Source organism: Leptidea sinapis, chromosome 40 (assembly GCF_905404315.1).
Source record: "Leptidea sinapis chromosome 40, ilLepSina1.1, whole genome shotgun sequence".
NCBI classification, from domain to species: domain Eukaryota; kingdom Metazoa; phylum Arthropoda; class Insecta; order Lepidoptera; family Pieridae; genus Leptidea; species Leptidea sinapis.
In genome coordinates this window covers 1194711-1204664 of record NC_066304.1, presented here as the reverse complement: position 1 = coordinate 1204664, position 9954 = coordinate 1194711, and the positions used below count along the sequence as shown (strand labels likewise).

The 9954-nt window shown below is 34.6% G+C and overlaps 1 pseudogene; it reads right to left on the bottom strand.

The window, feature by feature from the left end:
* Window positions 1–303: 303 nt before the first annotated feature.
* LOC126976294 (uncharacterized) lies at window positions 304–9523 on the bottom strand (annotated as a pseudogene).
* Window positions 9524–9954: the final 431 nt, after the last annotated feature.

The following is a 9954-nucleotide window of genomic DNA, read 5'->3' as shown; positions in this document are numbered from 1 at the left end:
ATAATTATCTTCAATTTAATTTCTTCAGGGCTGGAAAAAATTATCAGCCTCAAACAGGCTAGCAAAACTCTCTAAAAAAAAAGCGATTCACTCGATTGTATGAAACGTGCAGTCATTGATAGATTGACAGATGACGGCTCTAATATTGTAAAATACAGGGATAGCTGAAATCCACTAAGTTTAAAGCAACTGTTCTTAGCCTTAGCCGGATAATACTTCGTGGCCAATCACGATACTGTAATTTTATATTAAACTAAGTTTCAATTTTTACTTAGGCAGTCCCGCCTCTATTATGTAGTATTTTCATCCTCTTTGGCCTAAAATATTAATAACGCAGTCCGCGTTCTCTTGATGTTTGATTGACTCGACGGCTTGGCTAGTGTACCATTCAGTCTCATATTCAACCTTTTCAGTATCATTAGTACATTATTATAATCGTTACTTGATTGTAGTGATTCATCCAATATATTAATCATTTCTTGAATACAGACTTTCGATACTTACGAGAGAGACATTACGGGGAGTGTTGTCGAAGAGCGGTACGAATAATGTTTGTTTTTTGTGGTTAATGTGCAGAATTGTGCAGGCTGAATTAACCAAGGTTCATTTCGCGATTTTATCAAGAGATAAGATCGATAGCAGATACAAGTTTCTTCTGTCAATTTTCGACGATATCACGAGAGAGATATGCGTAAGAAATAGTCTAGGAGATAGCACACAGCCTTGGGGAACTACAGCTTAAACGGTGTTTGGGTTCAAGTATTAACCCTCAACTACGACCTATTGGCTGCGCCCAATGAGAAAGCTGATGGTCCACTTGTATATACCATCTGGAAGCCCAAATGATGGAAGTTTTGAGAGAAGCGCCTTGTGCCATACATGATCAAATGCCATTGCTATATCCAAACTAACTGCCTTCTCCCTTGTTTTCGAAAGCCGTCGCTCATGTATATGCTAAGTATACCAGAAGATCACCCGCTGACCTACCATGGTGGAAGCCGTAATGACGGTCGCTGATCAGCAGACCCTCTAATTATTCTAAGAGCTGGCGGTTAATTAACGATAACGGCTCGAATAATATCTGTCGATGACGATCTATATGCAGCTCCTATTGAGAGAATTGTCAATCCACTTATATAAATTACCTGGAAGCCCAAATGATATAGATTTCGAGAGTAGCACCTTATGCCGTATACGATCGAAGGCCTTCGCTATATCCGGACTTATTAACAGGGATTCTCTCTAGCTTTCGATAGCAGTCAGCTCTCTATATGTTAGGTATACTAGTAGAGAAGCCGGCTATGGTAAGAGCCATAATATCAGTAGTTGATTTACGGGTGACCCTCTTAGTATACGAAGACCTGGCTGCTAATTAAACTTTTCATGATTTTGGAGAGCAGGTAGGTAATAGCAATAGTCCTATAGTGAGCAGAAGCTGAACTGTCACCTTGTTTTGGGATCGGATGGCCAAGGCCATGCTTCCATTAGTCTGGGACTATGCTTTTGAGTATGAGTGTGGAAATCAATGCGCTAGCTGCAGCGTCAACTCTTAACGGCACAAGCATGCGGTTCGTGTATAGGAAAACAAATCTTGCCCCAAGGGTAGGATGAAAAAGTGGAAGTCCTAATAATGCAATCTACTGACTTTTAGTGCAAAACTTGGTATATTACACTCCTGACCAGGTAATGGTTGGACGTCCTAAGCGTTGTTGATGACGTCCTGGTAACAGAATAACAGAATGCGTAATAATCAAAATAAACAATCGGTACAATACGGACGACATAAGGCCATTTTTGTCTAGGATCAGTGTAGGCAATTCAACTAATAAGGGAAGACCATACATCAATGCAAAATTATGCGCAAGTCACCCTGCGTAGTTCGTGGTTTTCGGAGGAGAGCCGCAGGAGAACCAAAGTCACAAACAAAGCCCAAATGATTGCAAAACTGAAGTGGCAGTGGGTAGGGCACATAGTTCAACGGACAGATGGTCGGTGGGGCAGTAAAGTCCTCGAATGGCGACCACGTACCGGAAGACGCAGTATTGTTAAGCTTCCCACAATATAGAACGACGATTTGGTCAAGATCGCCGGAATACGTTATAGGGCAGCGCAGGACCGATCGTTGTGTTGTTTTATTATTGTAATGATTGGGAGAAGAGGGAATTTAAATAAAAATGTTCAACAACAAAAATTATACAATGAGTTAAATAGTTTAAAAATAGAAAATCTTATAATATTCACACTGCCATTCATACAGGATTTGCCACAGGAAAACAAAGCAAGAGACAATTTGAATAATATGATAACCCTATTGTCTCATTCAAATTATGTGATATATAAAGGTAATTTATTATGTTGTAACATACACATAATTGATATTAATAATATAATTAATCATAAATGTAAAATGTTGACATTTGATAGGTTACACCTATCTAATTTTTATAAAAGACAGATAGCTAAATCGCTATCTTTTTATTTATTTTATAACACAGCCAATTATTTGGCAACCCGGTCCCCTGCTTCTATTGAGCAGTCTTATAGTTTAGTTTCTGGTTTGGAATATGTTCCAAATTATTTAAATTAGTCAACAAGACAATAGGGGACTCCTCTAGCAATATAAATACACAATGTACAAATAATAGTAAACATAATAATTTTAAAGTCATAAACCTGATGCACCAAAATATACAAGGATTGTTAGGTAGAGAACTGGAACTGGAGTTACTAATGAACCATGAAAATATTGATATCTTATGTCTTACTGAACACTGGCTTAGAAAATATGAGCTCATTTTTAACTCCAGCGGTCATCGGGTGGCAAGTGTGTTTAGCAGAAAAAAGGCAACACGTGGCGGCTCTCTTATACTTATAAGTATATCGTTTAAATTCAAAGACCGTAAAGATATTGTGGGCCTCTCTGTTGAACGTACCATTGAAATAGTCTGTGCAGAGCTTGAGTGTGCCTTTGTTGTAAGTATATACAGACCCCCCGATGCATTATATGAGTTATTTGAGAGTGTATTGGAGAAGGTTCTATCAAAATTATCAGAATCCAAGAAATATATTTTGATTTGTGGTGATTTTAATATTAACTTATCAGAAAAATCCACCACAAGTATTAGATTCAAATCTTTGTTTAAATCATATAATTTATCAAATATTTTCTTAGAACATACTAGAGTAACCAGCACCTCTAAAGGTTGTATTGATAATATTTTTACTAATTATAAACCTATTTCTCAATCAATAATTAGTAAACTGAGCGCAGACCACTTTGGTCAATTAGCCTCTTTTAATATTGAAGTAAACAAATGTACTTCAACTAAAAAGTTAATATTTGTTCCGGTAAACAATAGGCGAATGGAGAAATATAGAGGCAATGTTTCGGAAAAACTCTCAAACTAGTATTTGAATTATAACAGTACTCCAAATGAGATGTATGGTAAGTTATTTAAAATAATAAAAACAGAGTTTGCTTCTATATTTACTTCAAAGACAGTCAACTCGGGTGGTCTCTTGTCATTTAACAACTGGGCAACAGCTGGTATTCATAGGAGCAGACAACGGTTATATGAACTATATAGTGAGAGATCATCATGTAATCATGATGTATCTTTCCTTGTACATGTGAAAAAATGTTTATATATAATCTCAAAATATTTAAGAAAGTATGTACTATTGCTGAGTCAATGTATATTAGAGAAATAATTAAAAATGCTTCAAATAAAATAAAAATGACTTGGATTGTTATTAACTGGGAATCTGGAAGAGCGAAAGACTGCATGTTTGAATATAATCTAATAATAAACAATACAAAAATCCACTCTGAGCAGGAAGTAGCTTCTGCTTTTGAGATTTTTTTTTCTGATATTCCAGTTTCCATCTCAAGCACCCTTGTCTCCTCCACCAGTGTTGCCGAGTCACTTCTTTTGGAAAATGTTAAGGAATGTAAGCAAAAATTCAAATTCAGTGTTGTTAGCCCAGCAGAAATAATTAAAACTTTCAGATCCTTAGAAATGAAAAAAACTGCTGATATATGGGGCATATCTGTAAAAATAATAAGTTCTGTTATTGACGTCATAGCTTCATATCTAGTTTTTAATAGCTGTATTTTTTTTTTATTTATAAATATACAGTTTCTTCTTAAAATAATACAAAGTCCTGTAAAAATGTTTACACAGTTTGTCTACAGGATCGAGCGAGTCTCATAAAATAAATCTTCAAGCCTATTTTACAAATGTTACTGCAACAATAAATATTGATTTAATAGTTTTTTAAATTTATTTTTGTTTGGTTCCCGTCGGATGTCGTCTGGCAAGCTATTAAACAGATATGATATTCTTTTCTTTAAAGTTCTATCGCCAAAGTAATTGCTTACTCTAGGTACTTCAGTTTGCCTGATGTCATCGAACGGGTGCCATGATTATGACTAATTAAGGATGGGCTATGATCTTGAGAGTCATGGTTATTTAAGGCTAAAAGGTATTTATGCTTTTTACTTATTGGGAATATATTACAAATTTTAAATAACTTTGAGTAATTGTCTTTACATTTAGCTTTTGTTTTTTTGTTAACAAGTAATTTTAAAAACCTTATTTGCAATGCTTCGATTTTATCAATATATGTTTTAAATGTAAGACCATAACTATCAAGAGCATAGCTCATAATTGAATCTACTAATGTATAATACAAACATTTTAATGTAGCTAAGGGAACTTTAAAACTTAAGTGATAGAATTTACCTAAAAGTATCCTTAACTTATTACAAATAAAATCTATATGGTGGGACATGAAAAAAAAAAAAAAAAACACAAACCATGACACGTTTGAATCTATTATAACACCAAGATAAGTTATACAATTAACTCTTTCAATTGGCTTACACTTACAGTTTGTAAAATTATTATGAAGGCACAGTAAACTATGTATATACATATTCGGGGGTGAATCTGTGAGGGGTAAATATGGTGAGTGAATAACAACTAGTTTATTTTTTTCCAAATTCAGAACTATACCATTATCGTGAGACCATTTAACTACGTTATCTATGTCTAACTGTACTAAGCTACACGTTTCAGCGAGGTTGGTGCCGGCTAGCAATGTACATAAATCATCGGCAAAGATGTAAGCTGAACAGTGCCGAATTACTTCACATAAGCAATAGCTTAAGCAAAAAATATACTTGCATTAGGTAGCAGATGGGCCCACATCCGGACCCTTGTGGTAGTCAACATCCCACCTTGGTCTCCTCGCTGAACGTGTCACCCACTCTAACACGATAAGAGCGTGAGGTGAGGTAGTCGCGAAACCATTGGTTCAGCGGCTGTCCCACACCACACTCGTCCAATCCATTCAAAAGGGTGTCCGTTTCTAGTGTATCAAAAGCTTTTTTGAAATCGTAAAATATAGAGACAACTATTTTTTTATTTCTATATGTGTATTTATTTCATTAGTAAATTTAGATAATAGTGTGTTAGTGCTTTTACCTTTTTGAAATCCATGTTGGCATACATTTAGTATTTTATTTTTTTGTAGAAAGTTTTCAAGTTGATTCACAATATACTTTTCAATAATTTTATCAATACTTGACAATATAGCTATAGGTCTATAGTTAGAAAAATCTTTACGATCACCTTGCTTATGAATGGGACGAATTATAGCTTCTTTTAATTTAGAAGGTAATTTATGATGTCTAACAGATAAATAAAATAAAATAAAATAAAAAAGCCTTTTATTTCTTACAGAAATGCTGTTTACAAAGTCGATTAGTTTTGTTAGTATCAATAAGAAAAAAGATTAAGTAGTTAGTTAATTTAGTTATTATGTTAGTTTTATAAAAAGGAATTAATTTTTATGCATTTTATTCTGCAAGAACCCCTCTGCAGGTAAAGGCCTCCTCCAAATTGAGCCAGTTTCCTCTGGATTGCGCTATTTGTATCCAGTTTGGACCCGCTGTGTGTTTAATTTCGTCCTCCCATCTGTTGCAAGGTCTCCCTTTCTTTCTTTTGCCCACTGGCCCCCTCCATTCTGTCGCTCTTTTTGTCCACCTTTGATCTTGCAGGCGTGCTATGTGTCCTGCCCACTTCCATTTTAATGCACGAGCTTGTGCTAGACCATCTATTGCTTTTGTGGTGTTGCGTATTTTTGTATGCCTTATTTTGTTTATTCTTTTTATATTTAACATACTCCGCTCCATTCCCCGTTGGCACGTTGTTATTTTATTTATGACATTTTTGTTAAATTTCCATGTCTGACAAGCATAGGTCAGACAAGGAATAAGGCAAGAATTCATAACCTTAGTCTTTAGTTGGATTGGCATGTTGCTCTTAAATATTTCCTTTAAGCTCCAGTATTTGTTCCATGTTAACTGAGCTCTGCGCTCAATCTCCTGGTAGTTGTTTGATCTGTCGAAACTTATTTGCTTGCCTAGGTAAATGTATTTCTCGGTATAATGGAGAGGCTCGTTATCGACGTATATTTGTACTTTGGCGCTGTTGGTCATTACCATAGTTTTAGAGAGGTTCATTTCTAGTCCGGCGAGTTTGCTAGCTTGGTTTAGTGACTCTACCATGTACTGTAGTTCTTTTCCTTTCTCTGATATCAGCACCAAGTCGTCGGCAAAACGGAGGTGGCTTAAATACTTAGTTTTTATTTTTATACCACGTTCATTCCAGTTCATGTCTAACAGATAAATTAACTAAATTAGCTATGACAGGACAGACTTTATCAACAACTGACTTTATATCAGACATGCGTAGGAGATCGCTACCAGGTGATTTATTTTTATTCATATTAATAATAATTTTTTTAACATCACTACTAGTGACTGGTTGCCATCTCATGCCCACATCACACTTTACCACATAGCTCTCCCTTTGTAAAAATTTATCACGCGATAGTTTTATAAGTAATAAAATATTGCCTATATATATATATATTGTACATCATTTTGTTCTATTGTCAATAGTTTTTGCAGCGCACGCAAAAATAGGTTTTCGATTTTACACCTTGTGTTACAAAATAGCAATTTTATTACGGATCCCTAATTTTGAAAAAAAAAACATAGCCTATAGCCTTCCTCGATAAATGGACTACCCAACACTGAAAGAATCATTCAAATCTGACCAGTAGTACCAGAGATTAGCGCGTTCAAACAAACAAACAAACACTGCAGCTTTATAATAATAATAATAATATATATAGTATAGATTAGATTTATTTCATTTAAAAAATTTGAAGCAAACTTGTCACAAATCTCTTTTTGACTGCCTTGTTTTACCATATTTCTTAGTATCAGATCATCTAAAGATTGTCTAGGTTTACCCAATAAACTATTTATCTTATCCCATATTTTTTTAAATATTTTTATTACAGTTTTATATAGTTTGTTTATCATACTCTGATTTACACTTAATAATAGCTTTATTACACTTATTTCTAAATTTTGTATAGTATAATCTTTGTATCATATTTTTTGGCTCATTGCACCATATTGTAAATAACCTATCTCTTTCTTGTATCATTTTCTTTAAAGTATCAGTTATCATTACATGTGTGCGTTTTGTAACATTCATTGTATATATTATTAAAAAGACAAGTAAAATCTTTATATAATTCTACTGGACACTTAAAATTCAATTACTCATCAAAGTTGGTTAATTATAGTTTTTCTCTCACTAAACGATTGTTAAGAACACGGCGGGTGATGGGCTGAGCTGAGGCTGGTTGGTCTGATGCGTGAGGAGTACATTTCCATTTTATAGATGCTGCAATATAATAGTGATCGGATATCTTATGTTTTATTACTGCTGAGTCAATTAATACTAATGGTGCTCTAATGTAAATATGATCAAGACACGATTCTACCAATTTGCCCATAATTACTTCCCTCCTAGTTACATCACATATGCATCTGGTGACGCCATACTCCGCTAATACATTTTCATATAATATAACATGGTTATCTCGGCTATTTAAAAGGTTTATATTTAAATCCCCACAAAATATGACTTTTGAGCGTTTTGGTAGATTATTTAATAAATTTCTAAATACAATAAAATCTTGTATTTTGTCCTGTTTATAAAATCGGGGTGGTCTATATATAGCTATTAAATAGAATTGTTCTCCATTAGCATCAAGTGTAATAGAAACGCACTCTGCAGATCGCATAATGGTTGTACTCACGAACGCAGCAGTCTCGTTCACACACACGTTGAGCTCCAGTCGCGAGTAGACCAGTACCCCTCCCCCACTGCGCCCCGTACGGGTATAAACATTGACACGAAAGGAATGTTATAGAAAGACATTAAGGAATAATTTATGTTTGGTTCTGTTAATTCTATAATATCTATTTTACTTAAATCATTGCCGATAGTAACTAAGAATTCACTAAAGTGTTTTTTGAATGATCGAATATTAACATGTAATATGCTTAAGTCACTGCTATTGTGTATTTGTTGTAACCAAGTATTTAAGTTATTAACACACTTATAGTTTATAGATCCGTCAGTTATGTAGTCCATGTTTAATAAGTCTGTGAATTTTTCAGTAAGTAATAAACATATTATTACATTTTGGCAAGTTACCTATTAAATAAAATAAAAATAAATGTTCACTTTCTAATAATTAGATTACTTATATCGCTTTCGGCCCTTACACATATCACTTTTTCACCTTCAGATTTCTTGACCAGGATTTTTCCATTTGTTACCCAAATATACTTATAAATTCCTTGTAATTGCTTCTTGACACTCCATAGCAGCGTTCGAGTTGATTTAGTTAGATTTTCATTTATATACATTTTGCTTGTATTCGATCCACCTGTAACTATATTACTTGTGATATCCGATAGTTTGCGGCGCTGGGTAAGCCAGTTGTCCCGTGATGTAGATCCAGTGGTCTTGAAGCCCACAATTATAGGTGGTGGTTTGGTGCCTACTTTGTATAGTCTTGAGCGTCTAGCCCATTCTGTGTCGGAGCTACTCGCATTTAGTTTTCACCGATTTTGGACACTATTTCTTTCACACTCTCTCCGTGAAGCTGTTCAATACCCACTACTTCAATATTTTGTTTACGTGATGCCTGCTCAAATTCTTGAATTTTTTGTTCGAAGGAAATGTTTTGCTTTTCTAAATATACACATTTGTTGCTTACATTTGTGATTTCTTTTTCCAGTTTATGAATCTTTTCTTTTGATTGTTCATGTTGAGTCATATTTATCAGATAGCATAATTAGACTTTGTGTAATGGAATCCAGTTGTGTTTTGAATCCCGGGATAGCCCCAACCTTTTTTTGTATATCCTTGAGAATTTTTGAGTAATCTTGTAACTCTTCATCCTGATCTTCATCTTCTGATCCTTCATCTTCACAGTTATTGCAGTAAATGCGGTTTTTACCATTTTTAATGTCTGCTGCTAAACCCTTTACACATCCCCTATGAAAAGTCCCTTGGCAAGGCCCTTGACACATGAAATGTGATCCTTTTTTCGCTAGCACTTTTTTACATTTTTGGCATTCCATTATTTAAAAACACACGCGCGGTCAGCAATGTCGGAACATGGCGTGTTTCCCGACCTTCTGAAGTATAGTAAAATTACACCAATTTTTAAATTGGGACTCACTTCTGACCCGAATAACTATCGCCCTGTTTCAGTGTTGCCGACCCTTAGTAAAATTTTTGAAAAAAATATTTTAAGCCAAATGCTTACTCAATTTAACACTTATAAGTTACTTCATATTAAACAATTTGGCTTTACTAGGGGACGCTCGACTACGGATGCAGGTGTTGAACTCATCAGGAATATTTTTGAGGCCTGGGAGGAATCACAGAATGCACTTGGTATCTTCTGTGATTTATCTAAGGCTTTTGATTTTGTTCAACATTCAACGCTGGTCAGGAAGCTATGTCACTATGGTATAAGAGGATCTGCACTCGATCTTCTGATCTCATA